General features: G+C 40.9%; 1 long non-coding RNA gene and 1 pseudogene across 2 annotated transcripts; both read right to left on the bottom strand.

Moving 5' to 3' along the window:
• Positions 1–674: 674 nt before the first annotated feature.
• On the bottom strand, positions 675–11551 carry LOC147798185 (putative flavin-containing monoamine oxidase A; annotated as a pseudogene). The gene is made up of 12 exons (XR_015426440.1): positions 11483–11551; positions 10608–10722; positions 9946–10102; positions 8450–8636; positions 7410–7514; positions 6665–6838; positions 6316–6402; positions 5687–5787; positions 4430–4781; positions 2452–2628; positions 1617–1713; positions 675–1196 (listed from the first exon to the last, which is right to left on the bottom strand). The product of XR_015426440.1 is annotated as a putative flavin-containing monoamine oxidase A (transcript).
• Positions 11552–16160: 4609 nt separating this feature from the next.
• On the bottom strand, positions 16161–19975 carry LOC147798186 (uncharacterized). Its single transcript, XR_015426431.1, has 4 exons — positions 19686–19975; positions 18851–18901; positions 18286–18396; positions 16161–17673 (listed from the first exon to the last, which is right to left on the bottom strand). It is a non-coding gene; the product is annotated as an uncharacterized LOC147798186 (long non-coding RNA).
• Positions 19976–20857: the final 882 nt, after the last annotated feature.

Below are 20857 nucleotides of genomic sequence, written 5' to 3' on the forward strand. Positions count from 1 at the left end.
CAATTTCTGGTGTATTTCATTTCGAAAAGTATCAAAATGTAACGACCCTCTGAACAGCCAGACAGGTTCATGCTCCCTTGTCTTCTTTAGGCATTTTATTTAATTTTCTACCATCCACACAGCTGTACCGCCTTCCCCATTACTATTACCATTTTAAAATTGGCGGGCAGCGAGGAAAAGGAAAGTAGAATAAAATAGATAAATCCTAGAGAGGGCGCTGTTATGAAAACATGCTTACGGTTCAGAAGATGTTGGGTCTCTCAACCACCGACAGCGCACTTTGCATTGTAGACTCTTGCAAAGTAAACAACGCTACCTTCACGTTCAGCTCAGGAACAGGTGAAGTCTAGTGCCTATGTTTACACTCAAATGCGAGGGCGGGAAATACAGGCATGACAGGGGTGCAAATTTCTTTCGTTACTTTTGAAGTGGCTCTCACAAATTGCGCGCGTTTCTGCAGGGCATATTGCAACAACGAAAGATAGAGTTGTTAAAATGTGTCGGATGATTCACCGAGACCATAATAGATTTTTACGTTCTCATGTAGGCCTAAATATGGTATTTTCTTTTATTCACTCCTATATATGCGCAAGTTTCCGTTTTTATTTACTATGCCATGATGATAAGTGAATAGCTGGTTGAACACAAGTCAAAACTTCACAGACGAGTGATAATTAAGTTGCTGCGAATTGGTTTAATGTCATGAACTAAAACAAGGAATAGGAAAATAGCCAATATTCTGGAATATTTTGGGTACAGAAAAAGCTGCAGAACTGAGAGTCCCTGCCCGGATGATTTCACACTGTTGCTTATCACAAAAGTGAACAAGTGCCAAACTGCCCTTAAATATCATGACAAACGTTGGAAATTGGGTCAATGGGACACAAAGGAGCATTTACAAGAAAGAACTGCATTTAAAAAGCTGCATGAGGCCCTTTAAGCGCAGGATGTATGCAAATTACCTACAATTTGAGCCAAGATTTCTCCAAAAAACGACTGCATACCAACACATTTTTGTGCAGTACTCACCAAAGTCATGCAGATTGATAAGTCCAAACAGAGACATGGAAGGGATACTGGATTTGTAGGACCGAATGTCCTTGTTGCCTAGCAACAACAGCTTCTTGCTTGTGGTGTATTGTGGGTATTTTTCCAGACCAAGTTCTTCCATGAGCCAGAGGAGGTGATGCTGAGTGCTAAATCAAATAAAAACCGATATTGATATCCAAAGATATTTGACCAACCAATGCCACAAATCATCATGGAAGAGTAAAAGGCTAAGATTAAATCTGAACAAGCTGAATACGCTAAACTAAATACACTTTGCAATTATTGCCTATCAGACGCATCACTGTAGACTTGCATGAAATGGACGACTGTACATGAACTACCTGCACTGAATATCACTGGCATAGCACTACCATGCCAGTTTGTACAAACGCATAAATTTAGACATGCTGAAAACAATGCCATAAAATTACACTCCTTGCAGGTACTTACTTCCCAACCCACTGACCTCCCAAGTCCCATACATCTTTCCCATGAGCCCCTTGCAATTTGGTCGACAACATCCAACCTCCAACTTTGTCTAGAACAAAGAATTACAATATAAATACCTGAAAATCAGCTCCTGAATCCGGTTATACCCCTCTTTAAAGTCCACTAACGGGCTTTTGAAGATCTAACAGGATTGAGGCAACCCCCTTGCGGCCACTGTTATAATGCAAGGAATGTGCCATTGGCTTTCTGTACAGTAAAGGATTTCAAGCCTAAGAGACCAACCCCAACTTCTTTGGGGTGCCAGTTCTTTGTTTTCTTAGGGGCCAACTTTGGAAAGTTGTTCATGTAAGTTGTAACATTTCTGGCCTTTCTGATGGAGGCTATACTTTAGGGATTTTTTAGATGCTTTTTGAAGGAAAGAAAAAGAAGCAGACAGAAAATTTAGCCTTTCTCGCATCATTTTGCCAATAAAAAATTTTTAAGGGGGGGTCATTTCTGGGGGGGAAAGAAAGCCCCCATTGCCTCCACTGCTGCCCCAGATTCTCCCTTGAGTTGAATTGATTTTGAATGAAAACTGTGGGAGGGTAAAAAAAGTAAATCTCTAGACCAACTGTACCTGGCTTGCATCCTTACACACAGCTTCAGACTGTATGGGTCGATATGGGCCAGCAGCTCAAACTGCCAACCTAATTTTGATGCAGCTAATGTAAGTTTAATCTTGAATGAGGAAAACTTCCATATTTAACCATTACAAGTTTTGCGTCGCACAAACATCACCAGGTTTATAAGGGGGAATCTCTTGGGCTAAGGGAGATTTTAGAGATGTGGGGCTCTGTATGTATGGGGAAACAAGCTTGAGAAATCTTGTGTGTATTTATTTGAAACTTGTGACGGTCTGACAAGGAATTCTAGCCTATGACTGTATAATATCATGCCTGAAAATGTTTCTACCTTTGGCTTCAAGAACAAGCACTCTGCAGTCTGGTTTCTCTTGCAGAAGTCTGTAGGCAGTGGTCAATCCAGCTACCCCAGCTCCTATCACGAGCACATCCCAGTCTGCTGATGACTTGGAGCTCGGATTGAGTGAAAAGCTGGCCTCCATCTTCGAAACCTACATTTGACCCTGTTCTATAAAGTGAAAGAAACCCTGCTTTTAGGATGGCACAGCAAATTCACACATTTCTTCACTGCCATACTATGATGGCTGTATCTGAATTTGTTCTTGGGTTAGGTCTAGGTCTTGCATCAAAGTCTAAAAACTAATGTTACTATGCCAACAAATACAAAAGCCCATTAGCACCGACCCCTAAAATAAATATTAAAAGCTGGGCAATCTGTATTATGGATTTTATTCACAATCCACTGTTCAAGGATTCAGATTTCATTATATATAATGGATTCAAAATCCATTCTTACAGATTGCCAATCCGTTACTATGGATTTCCCATCCCTTATTTTTGATTCACCAGCGTAAATCCATTATTATGGATTAGCAATCTGTTATTAAGGATTCAAAACGCATTAATAATGAATTCACAATCTGTAACTAGTATAATTCCAATCCATTAGTACATGTTGGCAATTCATACTGATAGTACTGATTCGAAAACCATTATTACAATTTCGCAATTATTTATTACGGATTCAAAATCTGATAAAATTGATAACCGGTGAGTGACTTGAATAGAATGAGGAAATGTAAAGAACTCACATTTGGGGTTTTAAACTAGTAAGTATGACGTGTATGATCACAATCAGATACATGTAGATGTTGCTATGGCAAGCAGGCAAACTCCAGCGAAAACTCCCTGTAATGTACAAGTTCGTTTTGGCAGATTTTGAAACTACAATATTGCCAAACGTTATTTGAGTTTTGATTTTGTTTCGATAATGATTTTGATAACAGGCTTTCGTAAAAAAATTATGTTCAGATTTCAAATATTCAAAGTATTAAATCGGTGCCTGGCAGTCGGCAATACCACAGCAGCTGCTACATGTATATGGCAAGGACACCTGATAACCAAAGCTTAACGCTATCGATCCAACTCATCTAAACATGCCTGAACTGCTGGGCCACACACACAAGTATATGTAGGTCTGGGCCTAAAATCATTCCAGTGTTTCCCACCACAGGCAAATCTCACCTTAACACGTCGAACTTCCGCTTCAACTTCTAGGGAAATGAAATCGGAAGAAATTCAGAGCCAGCTTGGCTTCAACTAGCCTAACTTGGACCTTGGATTCGGTACCGCCCAAGTGAAATGCACGGCGCGAGCACTAGTTTGCTGGACCCAACAGGCCCAGCATGCAGCGTACCTACCGGCCGATCTCCCGCTCGCGCCGTTGTGTCGTATGTAAAAATAATGAACTCACATTGTGTTTTTACCTAACCTCACCTCTGGACACATGCACCTGACCTTACCCCCAGGCCCTCACACCCACATCGATTTTTCCAGCTGTTGTTTTGACAAAAATCTTATCTCATAAACAGTTTCAATCCCTTTGTCCTGTCTTTTGTCCAAGAAACAATTATTAGTTATAAGAACTTTGAAATACTTTCCCAGAGCAAATGGCCACCTCAAAATCTCTAATCTATCTATGCACTGCACCAACAGTAATCGTATTAGAGTGAAGCATGGGTATCAGTGGCATATCCACTTTTTAGTCCTGGGAATGTGGCATGAAAACTTGGGAACAATTGCCCAATTTTTTCCCTATCTAAGTAAGATCCCTCCCTCTCAAAATGGAGGTGCTAGTTCTGTTTCTGAAGTGTTGGCAATTTCAATTCCTAGGAAAAAAATGGGCAAGATGTCCAGGGGAGGGGGGAGGGGGAGGAACAAATGACCTCCCCTGATGGATATTCTACTGCATGGTATGCAATGGCAATTGGAACAGATGATCATTTAATGAAATGCTGGATAACAATCACCAAAATCCATGTGGTCCTTCCATCTTGATGCCGGAAGCTGTTACACTCCTAGTCCAAGGAAAGCATATGAATCGTCCCATTGCAGCATCAGTCATACCAAAGTCTTCTGACCACCAATGCTGCCAAGGCAGCCACCCCTATCATGCCCCCGAGTGATGCCCACCCCCACGTCTCCTTGACCTCTTCCTCCTTGTAGTGCCGCCAGCCATCCAGCGCAGCCAGGATTTCGTCCCGGATGTGTTGAGGGTCCAAACGGCGCAGTACCTCGTTGGCGGCACACATTCCGGACTGCACCGCTCCGCTCAGGTAGCCACAGTGATGGGTGGCTGACTTGGTGCCGGCCCAGTGCACCCTGGGAAGGGGACAAGATATTGGAGAATGAGCTGGTTCATTTTTCAAGCAAACGTGGAAGCAACATGAATTCGACATCATGAAAAATTTCCCAAGAAATTCCTTTGAGTTGAAATGTATTCGATTTTGCAAATTCCCAACACAAATATTTGACTCGAGGTCACAATTTCGTATTTGTGTTCTTTTTTGTATGAAGCAGCTATTAGGCCTCAATCAAATAAATTTGGCTATGGCCAGAAGCAAGGCATGCCTAAGGGTAGCTGTTGACTGCCAACTAACTCCATAACCCACAACCAACTGGAGTAGCTAAGAAATTTAGAGGCAGCCTTACTTTATCTACCACAATTTTCCAGAAGTGTTGCCTGTTGGTTGGCCTTAGGCAATGCACTCCCTTTAGATCTACAGGTGTGGATGGCAACACCTGTCCCACCGCTGCATCACCGCTGCATCACCGATTACTAATAGCCTTGTTTTGTAATTCAGTACTGAGGGAACCAATGACATAAAATTATTTGTGCAGCGTGGCACAGTCCATAAACGTGGTGCGATGCAACAATAGCAAAATGAAGTGATGATGGGGCTTCACAGCAGTAGTTACTACGGGTTTTTCTAGCAAGCTTGCACATTGATAAGAAGCTGATCAGTTGTGAAACAAATGTTTATATTTAAGCTTGCCCCTATAGGCTTCAAGCTGGACCAAAAGAGGGTGCTATTTCCTAAGCAACAGAGGCTCCTTTAGTACTAAGAGTGCAATACTGGTTCATGAATGACTAGGAAACGTAAGCATTCCAGTCGCATCGCTATCAACAAAAAGAATGCTCCCAACCAATGAGGCTCTTTGAACTGATGAGGGGTGCTTCTGCCCGAAGCAGATAAAGTGATTACATACTTGATGAGATATTTTACCTGTCAAATGGCATTCGGAGGCCTCCATGGAAGTAAGTCATTGCTCCTGGTGTCATGATATTGACAGGACAGCCGCCATTGAAAGGTTCTAGAGCCCAGTCCTTACAAAGGGAATTCAGAAAGAAAAGGAATTGTTAAATTTGGAGATATTGGGCTGTTCACTGGGACAACAACATCTTAAAATATGAAATCCAAAAGCATGTATGTTGATCAAAGGAAATTCAGGGATGTAGTACTATGGAATTGCAGATATTGGCAAATTAAGTTACATGTGTTTATGCGTCTCAGATGTAAAGAGTAAAATGGCACATGCCTGATTTTAATATTAACAAGAACCAAAACTGCTGCACCAAGACCTACAAACATTAAGGAGTTGGTTACAAAAACTGGCAGAACATTGTTGAGAAAACAAGTCTGTTCTATGTAGGCGATTTGAGGCTGTGTACAAAAGTTATGGCTGTGGCTGACAGTATATCATACCTCTATCAGAAATGGCTGTAGCTGCTAGTCTCAGGCTTCTCTAAGTACAGCCAGAACATTAAGATGCACCTTAGCATAGGTAACCAAGTATTAATAGAATGGGCCAGATTGGAATCCATCAGCCTTCATGAACTGCCAGTGAAGCTCACCTTTTCCTTGTAGTCTAGTGGCTCCTTGGCTTTGGGTCCCAAGAACTCAGCTAAGGCATCTAGTATGGCAGCTTTTCTGACCTCTGGCTGATACACAGAAAAATGACATGCAATCTTTTTTCAAAGAAGCCCATTCAAATTCTTTCACATTTCAACTCTGAAGATCAAGGCATACAAATCAGGGAAAAAAAAACAACCGGAAAACCTGAATTTCCAAACTTCAACACTGCCAACAAAATGGAACCATCACACTTTTCAAAGCACCTGCATTATTTCTCAGCCTGCTCGCTCAAATCTTGCTTTTTTACTTAATCTTAATTTCTTACTTAATCTTGCTATTAAAACTTACCTCGATGTTGCTCCACTCTCTGCCGTTGGCATAAAATCCCACAAGGGCTGGACTGCCTTTGGGCGACGTAGCGTCAAACGTCAACTGGAGAGAACCTGAGCTGAGACCTTCAATAGTCGGCTTACCCCCATTGCTGACAATCTCTCCTGATAAACCATCCTCCCTCCAAAATGCCTACAAACGGAAACAAGGTGTGATCTGTCATTGCGAAAGCAAACACTAAGACTTATAGAGTACCCAAGTGTGACGTCATATTGTGGAGAATACAGACATCTATATAATCTATTTCTGAAGCAAGAGTGTTACTGCTTGAAGTATCAGCACACTCCAGACGTATGTACAGTGCATGTAGCCATGTACATGTACTGTACATATAGACTGTGCATGAGTAATGATTTAGTGAGATTTTAGGGCAACCAACTGGGCTTGCATGTGCACTAAGTCAACTGAACTTAAGTACGGTAGTGGCTTTAATTAATGGGCATATGGATGATACTGCAAAAAAAATACGATGACCGAGGTAGATGGCAAGGCAAAAACTGGTCGTTATTAATTTCAAGCTCTGTCAAATGCAATTCTGTACGTGCTGATTCGTAATACTTTATTGATATCACAAGTGTCATCAACTGTTTTGGACACAGGAAATAATGAGCCCACGAAGAAAATGGGGGAGACGTGGGAGTCGAAGACCATTAACAAAGACCAGGCAAAAGAATTTAGGGCCAAGAAACCAAAACCAACTTACTGTTTTATAGGTGACAAGGAACTTGAAAAGAAAGATGAGCCATGGGCGAGTGGCTGGCTATGCTAATCCTCTCAAGGGGGAGAACAGGGGTGTATCCAATGTCGGCTGTAAACAAGTGTTTAGAACAAAATCTTATTGTGTCTCAGTATTCAAGCCTTTTCAATTATCGAGGAACATAACCTTTTACACATTCTTCATCTTTAAATTCGACAGTGATGCAGTGTTCTTCACGAGGGGTTTTAGCAGGACAAGCCCCCTGCCAAAAGTTTAGCTTACCCCCAACAGTTTTGCCGCCCCACCAAAATTCTCACCGCCCAGCTTTTTTTCTACTGGATTTTCCCCATTCGAATGCCTTCTCCACTGTCTTTACAGTTTCTCTGCATGTAAGTGTAAAGGAGTTTACTACACTTTGTAGAACAAACATGATGACTTTTCCAACATCAATATTCATCACAACGGCATTGCATTTGGCAGCGGTTTTTATTAAATCCAGATGCAGTACGTGAGCTAAAAATTCTCGGCTGGTTCCAATCTGCCTAGTCATAGCATTTTCATTTTGTCACAACAAGAACCAATTAACCTTGAGGGTGTTTTTCTCGGAAAATACAGCCAATTTCCTAGTTCCAGATTTTTCCTAGTTCTGGGTCGCTTATAAAACCCTACCTCTTTTGTGTTGTTGTTTAGTTCTACATTCTCTGACAAGTTCAGTTGTTTTCAGGAAAGTTCAAGAAAAGGATTTTTTTTGCCAGATTTCCAATTGGCCAAAAACTGCACACATTTTTTTCTAGTTTTGGATCATGCATCAAGTGCATGCATAATATTGCAAACTCAACGACCACTCACAATAATTCAAGGCTGTGGAGAACACTTGTGATGGATTAAATCATTCAAGTTCATGAATAATGCCCCCTCTCCTTGCCCACACTAAGACCTCAGAAAATTCATTTTGAGTTAAAAGCTGATTACAGATCATAGTCGGTCACTTTAAAAAAAAAGGAGAGGCACGCATAAGCAAAATCTGATTACTCAAATCAACTTACTGGAACAATGCAGGGGAGTTGCGACAATAACATAGCGAGAGGTGAACTGTTTCCCGGCTGCAGTTATTACAGTGACCTTGTCAGCCTCCAGCCTCTGCTGGTCGATGTGATCTACAGGCTGGCCTAATAACACAATCTCCTGGCCTATTCGTTCGGCTAAAATGGTGGACATTTGCTGTGCACCACCCTAGAAACACAAAGGGAAATGACAAATCAGTCATCTGTTCTCAAGTTCAATGCTTTGCCGATGATCATCCAATACGGACACAACACTGTCAGGGCAGAAATTTGTTCTTGAAAGGGCAAGGCAAGATCTCATTTGCAAAGGGCACTTGTATTAGAAAATCAACTTGTCTATGGGGACATTTCAATGGGCATGGAGGCAAAGACCAGAGGTATCAAGGCGGTTGCCTCCAATGCCTCCCTGAAGTTCCTGCCCTACACAGTGGAGCATTTTGATCATCTTTGAAGCAACACTGAGGCAGGAGTAATGAAAACGTACCTGTACAAACTCATCCCAAAATACTATTAATCCATCTCACAGCAATTCCCCCCCCCAGAACTTGGCAGTAACATGCTCGATTGCTATGAAACTTAGCATGCATAAAAAGACACACATTTTCAGTAAACTGTAAAGTTTCCATTCAATAGGGTTTCGATGTTATGCTGCTGTGAAATTCCTGGCCTCGTGCCTTTGTACCCGTCTGCACTGAGCGCATCAGTGGATACAATTTGGATTATTGTGGACCTGTCTCATAAAAATGTGCATTGCAAGAGAACAGCATATCTGATTTTCAATAAAAATGATGTAAAAAGGAACGAAGGATGTCACTGAAAAAAGCTCTTCAAGTCTCAGCGCATGAAAAAGTGCACTGCAGCAGAACTGTAGGAATGTCAAGGAGAGCAGATTCTCTCCCCCCACTCTTGTAGGGTGAAAATATCTTTTTTGGTTAAACACAACACTACTTCTGACTACAATTTTCCCTTTCTGTTCAGGAAACCTACATGTAACTTCAAGGATCCTTCTACATTTGCTCTCCTCAGGTCTCATCACTGTGAACGCCATTAACCACAATGTTGTGAAGATAATTGTCAGCATAAATTACATTTAGACTAGATTAGATTAGACTCCTAATCCTAATGCTACTAATGTCCTAGCCGCAGTGGGCATTATCACCTCTCAGCAAGCATTATCAAATGTTAATACATGGTCAAGTTGTACGTTGTTGAATAGGGAGACTGTCTGAGGTATTTATGAATTGTTGTAAAGGCGAATATTGCATTTACATTGATGTATAAGAATACACAACTCACATATTTCATGTGAAGTTCTAAAGACAGCAGTAACCAATTTTTTTTTCAGAACTGGACTTAATTGATATAAAACGATCAAAATCATACAAAACAATATGAATGCAGATCCACAGTAGCCCTAGTAATCAGCTTTTGCTCAAAAATGCATTGGCAAAGGTCAAAGGACAAAGGTCACAGGTTACCTTTATTTTGAATTCCTGAGCATCTCCTTGTGTCCCCCATTTAACGTTCTCATATTGCCAGCAGAACCGACATAATGAAAGAAGAACAAAGCGGACAATGTGCGAGGTGGGGCGCCAAGTATTTGGTTGACTGCTATGTCAATAGCATCACGAGCCTCTACAGTGTTAAAGAAAAGGAAAGAAGAAACAATGTCATTTGGAACTGTTCAAATGTCTCCTGATACTTTTCTCCTATTTGCACTTTTTTTTTGTCCGGTTTGGCCTTCATGATGTATTCAAGCAATTTGGATGATTGAAATCCCTTCCCGCCAAATCAACAAATGCATCCTATCTGTGAGGACAAAGCATGGCCAAAAGGTCGATAAATTTCCTGCTGCAGTTCATTACCAATCTGGTTCATGGACAAACAAAACAACACTACGAAATCCCAAACAATGCTCACTCAAACCACATTTTCATATTCTAATTGCGAACCACATGTGTTCATAAGTATTCCCAGTCGATTTAACTGCCAACGAAACTTAATCAGGGCTTACATGTCTTCTGTAGAACTGCGAACAGTTTTCAGAAATAAAGTTAAATATAACCTTAATTTGCCATCAGCCTTTCACTTCAGCTCAAACACATCAGGATTGCAAACCTTCAGGATTCCTATAACTTACCCGATGTCCACATTGTTTGCCGTACAATAGTGTCTAGCGTCATACTGTCTAAGACATCGGCATCTGGTCCATTCATTGGATTGCCCTCAGGAATGCTGGCAGCAATTTTGTCAGTCTGTACAAAAGGTCATCAACTTTCTTATTAGTCACAGATTGGAGAAATCGAGAACTTCAATAAAATAGAGTCTTTTGAGAAACAGAGATAGTTTGTGGTGATAGCCAAAACCATATATTTTCGTCATTGGAAAGCGTTAGCTTAACTTAAGTGCTTAAGAAAAGAAATCCACTTCTTGGAAAGCTAAATCCAGGGCTGAGAAGAGAATCAACGGAAACCGATCGTTGTTTCAAGCCAGGGAGTCAGACTATAAGACTGTTCGCTCGTCTTAAAACTGTAAGTTGAGTATTTTGTTGTAGAAAGCTATTTTGTATAATTTTCAGTCATTTTGCTTTAATCATTGTATGCAAGATAAATTCGAAATGTCAAGATTACCTTTTATAAGAAATAGTCCGTGTTTGTGTGGAAATCCCGTGCACACTGCTTGAATTCATGTTTGCACAACGGCAACGCCCATGCGGCTTGCATTATTCATAGTGACTATTGTGTACACATGCATAGCCCAACCTTTGTAGATTTAACGCGACACGGTGTTGTGTAGAAAAAATCATCGATTTTGGGTATTATCTCTGCATATTTTGGAGTTTTATTGTAAATACGGTATTAGCCTTATACGTTGTAGTTACAAATTCCACAGGACTCCCTTTAGTGGAGTTTCAGTCATAGAATCTTCCTCTTTGGGGGAGAGGCTGCCCCGTTACCCTGAAGAGAACCAGGAGGGAACAGAGGACCTAGAAAGGGGGACTTGCAACCACATTACCTCGTCAAATCGGCGGAGATCCCCAGAGCATTCAGCTGGTGGAGCGACGACACACTGGAGGACATGCATGAGTACCCGTGAGGGGGGGTAGTAATATAATGAATTTGTAATGATGTGATAAATGTATTTTTAGTTTGGGGTAAACTCTTGAAAAACTCACAAGCTCTATCAAGGATTTTGTGGAATTGTAAATAATAATACATTTCTTTTTTACTTTCTTGTTGTACAGATTACTACCAGTTCCTGAAAGTTTCTTTTTTTTGTGGCTTTGTTGTCAGTGAGTGGAGATAAGGAAAAAGTGATCAATCTATATATTTCGGACCCGGTTTGTGCAAAGAGGTTTACCGCAGTTTGTGGATAGAGTTTGAGTTTACCGACGACGCTTATGATGTACTGACAATGGTGATCGTTGGCTGCCTACCGTTATGCATAGTCAGCCTCGTGTCCCGAAAAACCATCGCATATGTTTTGTACATGTACATGTACATGTACACGTACATTGCATTGCACAAGCGTGTACATGTACACGCAGTGCATGTGACTGGTACCTGCGGCGCAACATTGTTTTGCGGAGTGTGCGTGGGTGCCAGTGGAAGGACTGTGCCACGCCTGAGCGGCCCCCATGCTCTGCTCCAATGGAGGGGTTGCTTCATTTTTATGACGCGAGCTGGAAATTGTAAACTTATCTTTGCCTGAACATATTTCTTTTGTCCTTTTTTATTCAAGGGCGCATTTTGACGCTTGTTTTTACTCTGCCTTTTCAAAGTCAACTGATCATGCTCGGCTCATCTCAAGCATGTCTCAAGTCACTAACATGAGGTTCTGCTAAAAATGCTCCGGAAACTAAAATAATTTCGTCATCAAATCTTTCGATGAAGAAATTCCTCCTGAAGAATATCCTAGCCAATATTTCACGCTGTAAATGCAATCAGATTTGGGGCCAAATTACAGACGAAAGTGGACTGGAAATTGCCCCAGAATGCATCACAGAGCGTCTAGAATCCAAAATTTTCTGGGGCTCTTAAGCTTAAGCCCAGACCCCACGCCGTAAGGGCTTCGCACTCGCAATTTTGTCTACCGCCCTGCCAAAATTTTCGGCTGTGGAGAACACTGACTAATGCTTGAAGTGAATAATCTTTGTGGCCAAGCGAGGCTGGAATTCTTGGAGTCGGCTTTCGGAAAAAAAATTCCTGTTGTCCAGGCTTTAAGCTAATTCTGTGCTTTAACATTAATAACAGCTCCATGAAATTGGCCCGAGCTCAGGTCAATTGGTGAATCCAGCAATTTTTACATTGGGTAGATATTAATTTATATTGGTGATGCACGCATGTGCTTGTGATAAAATTGAAGAGGTGACTTAGATCAGACTCCCACCCACAACCTCCTGCTTACTGATGCAGGTGTCTAAACACTCAGCTGCCAAGCTTACCAGGGTCTGCTGGCCCATCTTTGTTGCAGTGTCTCTTGGGAGTTGGAGCTAACACACGTTAACACACTCTAATTTTCATCTGAGAGTGTACAAAACTGTACGGTCTTTGCATGCACACAATGCACAGGGCAGCAATGGCACTTATCTGCCTGTGTGACCTTTCTTTTTTTCACTAGCAAGGACTTACATGTATGCAAGCAGCCCAAAGAGCAATAATACTGCCATTTATACCCAGCAAGAAATGAGACCGAGGGGTACCCCCAACATGTCCAATCCCTATACACATTCCAGACTATTGTTACTTAACACATCCCCCCAAGATGTCCTGCGAGACAGTGACCAGCACAAAGCAGGGGGGGGCTTCTCTCCGTCTCATACCTTGCTGCATATGTAGCCATTACATTGAGGCCACCATGCATTTCAGTGGACATGGACCCAATCTCATAGCACACCTGCATGTAAGCCTAAATTAAACCTACCAATAAAAATGCAGCACTATTACTCTGTATGATGTCAGGCATTCCCAGTAGTGGCTGAGAAAGAGATTGAACAAAAGATTCAATACAAACCTTTAGCCTCTACAACCAGAACTTTGCACCCTGGCTTTTGTTGCTGGAGTCGGTAGGCAGCAGTCAGGCCAGCACTACCAGCCCCTACGATGATGACGTCCCACTCTGGTGGTGATGTCGAGACGGATCCGTCCGCGATATTGCCAGTTCCTTGAATACCACTTCAAGTTGTCTTACTGATGAAAATAAGACAGAAGATGAAACAATGTCAAAAAATGTGACTCTGGTGGTGATGTCGAGACGGATCCGTCCGCCATATTGCCAGTTCCTTGAATACCACTTCAAGTTGTCTTACTGATGAAAATAAGACAGAAGATGAAACAATGTCAAAAGATGTGACTCTGGTGGTGATGTCGAGACGGATCCGTCCGCCATATTGCCAGTTCCTTGAATACCACTTCAAGTTGTCTTACTGATGAAAATAAGACAGAAGATGAAACAATGTCAAAAGATGTGACTCTGGTGGTGATGTCGAGACGGATCCGTCCGCCATATTGCCAGTTCCTTGAATACCACTTCAAGTTGTCTTACTGATGAAAATAAGACAGAAGATGAAACAATGTCAAAAGATGTGACTCTGGTGGTGATGTCGAGACGGATCCGTCCGCCATATTGCCAGTTCCTTGAATACCACTTCAAGTTGTCTTACTGATGAAAATAAGACGGAAGATGAAACAATGTCAAAAGATGTGACTCTGGTGGTGATGTCGAGACGGATCCGTCCGCCATATTGCCAGTTCCTTGAATACCACTTCAAGTTGTCTTACTGATGAAAATAAGACAGAAGATGAAACAATGTCAAAAGATGTGACTCTGGTGGTAATGTCAAGACGGATCCGTCCGCCATATTGCCAGTTCCTTGAATACCACTTCAAGTTGTCTTACTGATGAAAATAAGACAGAAGATGAAACAATGTCAAAAGATGTCACAGCATAACTTACTAAAAGTAGGTAAAATTTCTAAGGGCAATGAGGGGACACCCTTGTCTGAGTATCAGCCATTGTTTAACAGAATTCTAAACTACAAAACAACTCTGCAAAAAGTGTACAGGTTAGACAGGGGGTACCCAGAGGAGTGCACACATTTTTTCAAGGATGCACTGAAAGCAAATACCGGTTTACATTCATGGCATTTCAAAGTTTTCAAATTGGGAGATCCTGTAGGGTAAGGTCGTGGACTTTCTCTTGGGGGCATGTGAACCTGTGGCCCCCTCCCTGTTATGCCACTGTCTATCAGACACCAATACCAACATCTCTTCAATGAGCCTTTTGCGAGTTAAATATGAATAAAATCTGGAGTTAAATCTGATTGCAAGTGAACATAATTTGAATTTCCCAGACAAAAGACTCTAGTTCTTAGTTTTGCTCAGTTCATTTATTTTCCACATAATGTTACTCTACAAAACAGTTTCACAAAGTGTCTACATGTGGATGGGGGCCCCAAGAAGCAGTGTTTGTCGTGTGGGGGCCCCAAGAAGCAGTGCTTGTCGTGTGGGGGCCCCAATTACAAATAAACATAGTTCCACAAAGACAATAACACAGGAACACTTTGCAAATAACACAACAAATATTAAATACGGCACATGTACATGATCATGAGGCCTTTGCCTGCTGCAGCCCTGTGAGGAAGAAATTAATCATTACTCAAATAGTTAATTACATGTAGTAATTTAATTTTGTATTTGTGTATGAATGCTGAGAGACTAGATGCACATTTTAGGGAAAAATCGATGGAACTCCATAACTTGGGACCTATGTTTCACAGTAGATGTAGCGAGCTTAGTACTTGCAAACGAGCGATGAAATGCATCACTTTGCCTTGTAAAGTGGTAATGAAAATCTTCGTTTCTTCAAAACATTGAGCAAATTGATTGCGGTAGCTGGAAGTTATTAAGTTGATACATGAAAGAGCCCAACTGGAAAGAATAGATGTCAGTGATTTTAGGGTATTACAGTTGTAAAAAAGAGGATGACTACACTCACGAAAGTGAACATTATTAATTATGCACCAATGCCTTTTTAAAAATCAAAGGAGTCGTCACCTGCGACCCCACCACAGCAACTGTGAAGTTTTACCTGTTTACCCCGTACTTCTGTTTCTTCCTCAAGTCCTCCTGTCAATGCCACGGTTCATCAAAGCTAAATTTGGATGTAGGCCTATTTCTGATGATATAACTGCAGGGAAGTGAGCCTGTTTTTTGGGGTTTTTTTTAAATAGAGAGAGGCGCTGCATTCTACTACAATGTGAGTACTGCAGCACAGGAGCCCGTCCTACTTATTGCGATCTCCATCCAGAGGGCGGTGTTTACAGGACACTTGATCGAGGGGGCGGGGCAAAGATGCGTCGGAACAAAATGTTTACAGCGAAGCAATGTCACTGTTCAGTCAACTTCCCAAAAATTGTTTTCATTGTTTGTATTAGTGTTAAATCCCTTTGCACTTGTCTTTTGTAGATTATCTGTTTGATTGAGGAGAAGTTTCTCTCAGTTCAACCTTTCACATCAAACATTTTCAGGCCATCAGAGCTTTTCCACTTTTAGCACTGTGCACTACGTTTTGTTTATTTTCACGATTTAAGTTTCCCCATTTGAAATTGGCTGCACCCCTTGTATATAGAAGTTTTACCACAACAAACTCAACCAGACAAACATAAACAATACATAATGTTTGATAAGAAAAGTTCTTAACTTTATAAGCAATTTTATTGACCATTCCATTCAACTGGGGTCAGTGTTTCTGAATTGAGATGTACATTAAACTTTTTAGCAATACTAGAAAGGATATTCCAGATTTGTACTACAAACAGGAAAATGTTGATCTTACTAAAACTTATTTGAAGAAAAAAATGGGGTAGGGGAGTGAAATTTTCAGGACGAATTGAAAGTACAGGCTAATTATGGAAGATAGTGATTTATTGCAGGAAAGAAAACCTAAAAGTGATTTGGAAGTGATACTCAAAATTATGTTGCATCAATCTGTTCAAAATGCTGTCTATGTAATAAATTACAAATTTACTTTGTGTTACAAAAGAAATTGAACCCCCCCACATCACAATAAAGATGGATCACCTGACATGCTTTTGGAACAATCAAAATAGCCGTGGATTCAGTGCCCAATTAAAAAAGTTTAGAATCCCATGTGGGAAGATATGGATCTCTTTTCGATAGTACTAGGGCAGATGTTTTAATTTGGCACTGCGATGGAATGATTTTCAAAGTGGGGGGGGCAGTTGTTAGACCATCTGCCATCAGTCATTAATAGCTTGATCCACTGAGCCCTATCCAATCATAGGACCTGCAAAAAGTGCGGAGGAGGGGGCAAGCCTCAGTCCACAAAGGGGGGGGGGCCAAAATACTAAAACAATAATAATAATTTATTGGATTTATATTGCGTTCCCTCCAGAATCAACCTGTTCAAAAGCAAATTACAAACAAATTTTTAAAATCCAGACAAGTTTGCATTAGTAAAATTAATATAGCACCTAAAAAACAGCAGCAAACCAACAAAAAATTCATTGAGATATTGAATAAAAATAATAATTACTCGTAACATACATTTCACATAGCATGCCCCTTGCAAGACCCAGACTATCACCAGTACTCATGAAACAGGAAGGGCGCACACTGCCAGGCAACACAAGCAATAAAACCCGGCAAACAAGGGGAATATCATCTATACAGAAGACAGTTACAATAAACTAAACAGATCTTTAAAAACCACACTACATTACACGTCACCAAATGCTTGCTGAAAAAGAAAGCATTTGAGTTTTGTTTTAAAAGACTCATTAGCCATTCATAGCCTGATTCATTAAGACCAATCCTACCATAGGACTTGCCAAAAGTGGAGGGCCATGTTTTTAGTGGAATAAGTGAGAGGATCAATCTCATTCATTGTCCCCAGAAATTTCTATGAGGTAAAAGCTGTTACTGTTTTATGCAGAAACTTCAGGCTCAGGAGTGTTAACAGTAACATACTAGAAGTGTCCGTCTGGACCATCCCAACTACAGATGGGACAGATACCTTGTTGGGATGTAACAAATTCAAGTTCTTTTCCATCATGTTGCCACTTGTTAAATCCTAGAGTCCATGTTGTAGTTGAGGACCAACGATGAAACGCTCACTCAGCAGTCATTTAGAAAACCCCTTCTGGAATTTGGACTCGTCCTGAAGCTGTCAAGTTCATGATTATTCTAAATACAATAGTGTCAAAAACATTTGGAGTTAAAGTACTCTTAGAAATAAGAACTTAATCTTGTGGGCCAACATTGTCCGTCTTTATACAGATTAGGATGGTAGAGAAATTCTCTGACATCAAAATGACTTTTTGTGGATAACCATTATTTGGTGGGGGTAGAAATGAGAGTTTTAACATTTGGAAATGCAACTTGAACTTTGACAAAAAACAATGCAATCTCTACAAGACTTTGTGCAGTGTTTTTCAATTGTCATTGACATGAATGTACAATGAAAAACAAGGAATGAGGCTGATCTCCACAAAGTTACATGCCTGAATATTTCCTTGTACAGGTTTGCAAGATAAAATTAATCACCACTTTATACTGGGCAATTGAGCATTCCACTTTTCATCAGTGATAGTTGACATCCCCATGCCCAGCTTTTACACAGGAAGGTTAAATTCTCACCAATTTATGCCTGACCATGATCAAAATTATCATAACTGAAGATAAGGGTATTTCTTCCAAAACTATTGACCAGGGGTTCCTGGTAATGCATTGATTTCATGAAAGAGTATTCTGAGGTTCAAAGATTTACTTCACCTTGAGAATTGTGCAAACCCTTACCATAGAGTTGCTTTCTAATTAGCATTGGTAGAAACTGCCTGGTGTTATTCATACGTTACAGTGTCGTTGGCTGTTTTGGTGTACGGCACGGACTGAAGCTGACAGTACATTCTGCTGAATGAAAACCACCGAGAGCTTATTTGGCAGCTTTAACGTCCTCAAGGTATCTAAGGTCATGTCCGAAACAGGCTTCCAGAGTTACGGCTAGGTCTATTGTCTACGCGTTTCCACCATTTCCAATAGAGTGAAGACCTAGATGTAGCCCTGGACAACAGATTTGGATGCAGCCTAAAGCAGGCAGACCAACCAAATACTTGTCTCTAGAATGCTAGAGGATAGATGCTTTTGCAAAATGTACTTCAGTACATGTAAACAACTCCGATGAAATCTTTGTTTTAAAAGTGACCAGTTGAAGGAGTGATTTTTTGGAAGTTTTAGTTTGGTGCTGTAAAGTGAAATTTGTCTCATGAAAAGTGACAAAATGCCATGTAGCAACTGGTACTTTACAAACTGCAAACAAGTATTCAGTGTAAAACAGCCATCAGTAGGCCTATCTAATGTTCACCTTCGTGGGTCATCGGAGTTCATGGACTTCAGCTCGAGGCTGTGAAAATTTCTAGAAAGAAAAAAAAGAAGTTATTTCCAAGGAACCTTCCGGCTCATAAGAATGCCACTTTTTTCACCAGCAACAACATTAGGACATCAGCAGTCTCAACCATGGTTTGCAGTAACAAATTGAATGAAAACATCAACTTAGGCTCGAGGTTATTAGGCATATTAAATTTTGATACGAAACTTTGTCTTCACTTTGTGTTTGGACAGATTTTCTTTTTTTAATTACACTTCCAAACAGGTTAAATCCACTTACTTTAGATATAAGCAAACAAAACCAAACCTAAGTTGCTGAGAGCATGTTTTGGGAAAGTAAGAGTGGGCCAAACTGCAGTATGAGATATCTCGGAGCAAACAAATCAAGAAATCTTGGTTTCTCTTAAGACAGCATCACGTTGCCAACCCAATCAAAGAAAATGTGTCGGAACTTGCCACAGCATGCAATTTTTGACCGATTGATTTCTTTCAAATTGTCTCAATAATAAAATTGGAACACTTGAATGAAAACAGTGAGTTGAGTTTGCTCAAGAGTGACATGTTACCCACTTGATCAATATGATATCTCGATTGCTGATGAACACAAAGGCAGAAATGTACAAAAATGAAAGAAATTCATAGGAAATGATGTCTGTGTAAACAAACTTGACAATTTATGAAAAATCTAGGCTTCAGGTCTAGGGGATTTGAAGACATAATAACAGAATGGCGGATGCAATATCTGATGTTTGCAGTAACAGTACATGCAGATACAAATCTCGTTTGTGAATTTGTGAGGTTCTGGAGAGAACCTGATTATATTTTGAGCAGCACTGTCTGTCGTAGCTCGGCAGGACTACTGCTTGATCCTGAAGATTGCCGCTGTGGAGGCTTGAAGGACGTAGTCTGCAGGCAAAGATGCAGATAGGGTGGCAATGCTGGTGAGGTAGGTAGGTTGCCAAGGGTAAAGGTGACCCATAGGCTATAAGCTAGAGAGGCAACTTGGGCAGGCTAGGGAAGTTGTCCTTGGGTATAGGTGACCCTTTGGACTGTCTGGAGAGGGTCCGGGAGGGGCCAGATGCTGCTGATAGTGAAACAGATGTCTTGGTCCCTCCGTGCTTGGAGATCTTGATGGCTTCATAGTGATCAAGGAACCAGTGTTGGATACTAGTGATGAACATAACCAGGTGTTAGTTGATCTTGTAATTTTAGTGCTTCTGGGCTTGCTGAATATCATGTGAGGTACTGCCTAAGGGAGGGTGATAGAACTAGTGGCCCTAATCTGACCTTGGGTATAGGAGACCCTCTGGTCTGGTTGTGGGTCTAGGGTCTTTAGTCTTGACTTGGATATCTTGTATCCTTTGTCCCTTTATGTGAGCGTCAGGTTATGGAGTTCTTGGGATGCTCTTCATCACAGATATGCTGTAGGGGCATGTGTAGTGTCCCCAGGTGAACGGTACACCAGCCACCATGTGTCGTTCTGCTTTCTGGAGACCTCAACATTAAGTGATGCTATGTTGCCAATTTTCACACAGCTGTCAAGAGATTCTCTCCATGCCGATCTGGTATGAATCTGACAAAGACAAGAAAACAAGACATGTGTGACATGATCAAGCAAAATGAGTTCCTTGTTGACACTGCTCAATTTATTAAACTTTTTAAACATTTGAAAAGTATGCAGTGTCAACTTCAATTTAAAAGCCCTAGTTACTATGACCTGGTCAAGATCGGGAAATATTTCTTGTAATTTGTTTTCATTAACTTGGCCTGATTATCCGTTCCAAAGTAAGCTAATTTAGCTGTATGTGTAAATAAGCTGAAGTTTTTCTTTCATTTGTTACACAATTAAATACATTTGATTTAAATTGAGAAATTAAAATTCAGTAATGTAATTGAAATCACACACAAGCCATGCGGGTGATTCACAATAGCGCACCTCCAAGAGTTTGCAACGCGTTGGCCACCACAATGCACGAAATCTGTT

The sequence above is a fragment of the Acanthaster planci genome, linkage group LG09, assembly GCF_054643075.1.
Source record: "Acanthaster planci isolate LZ-2023a linkage group LG09, COTS_SCS, whole genome shotgun sequence".
Taxonomy (NCBI): domain Eukaryota; kingdom Metazoa; phylum Echinodermata; class Asteroidea; order Valvatida; family Acanthasteridae; genus Acanthaster; species Acanthaster planci.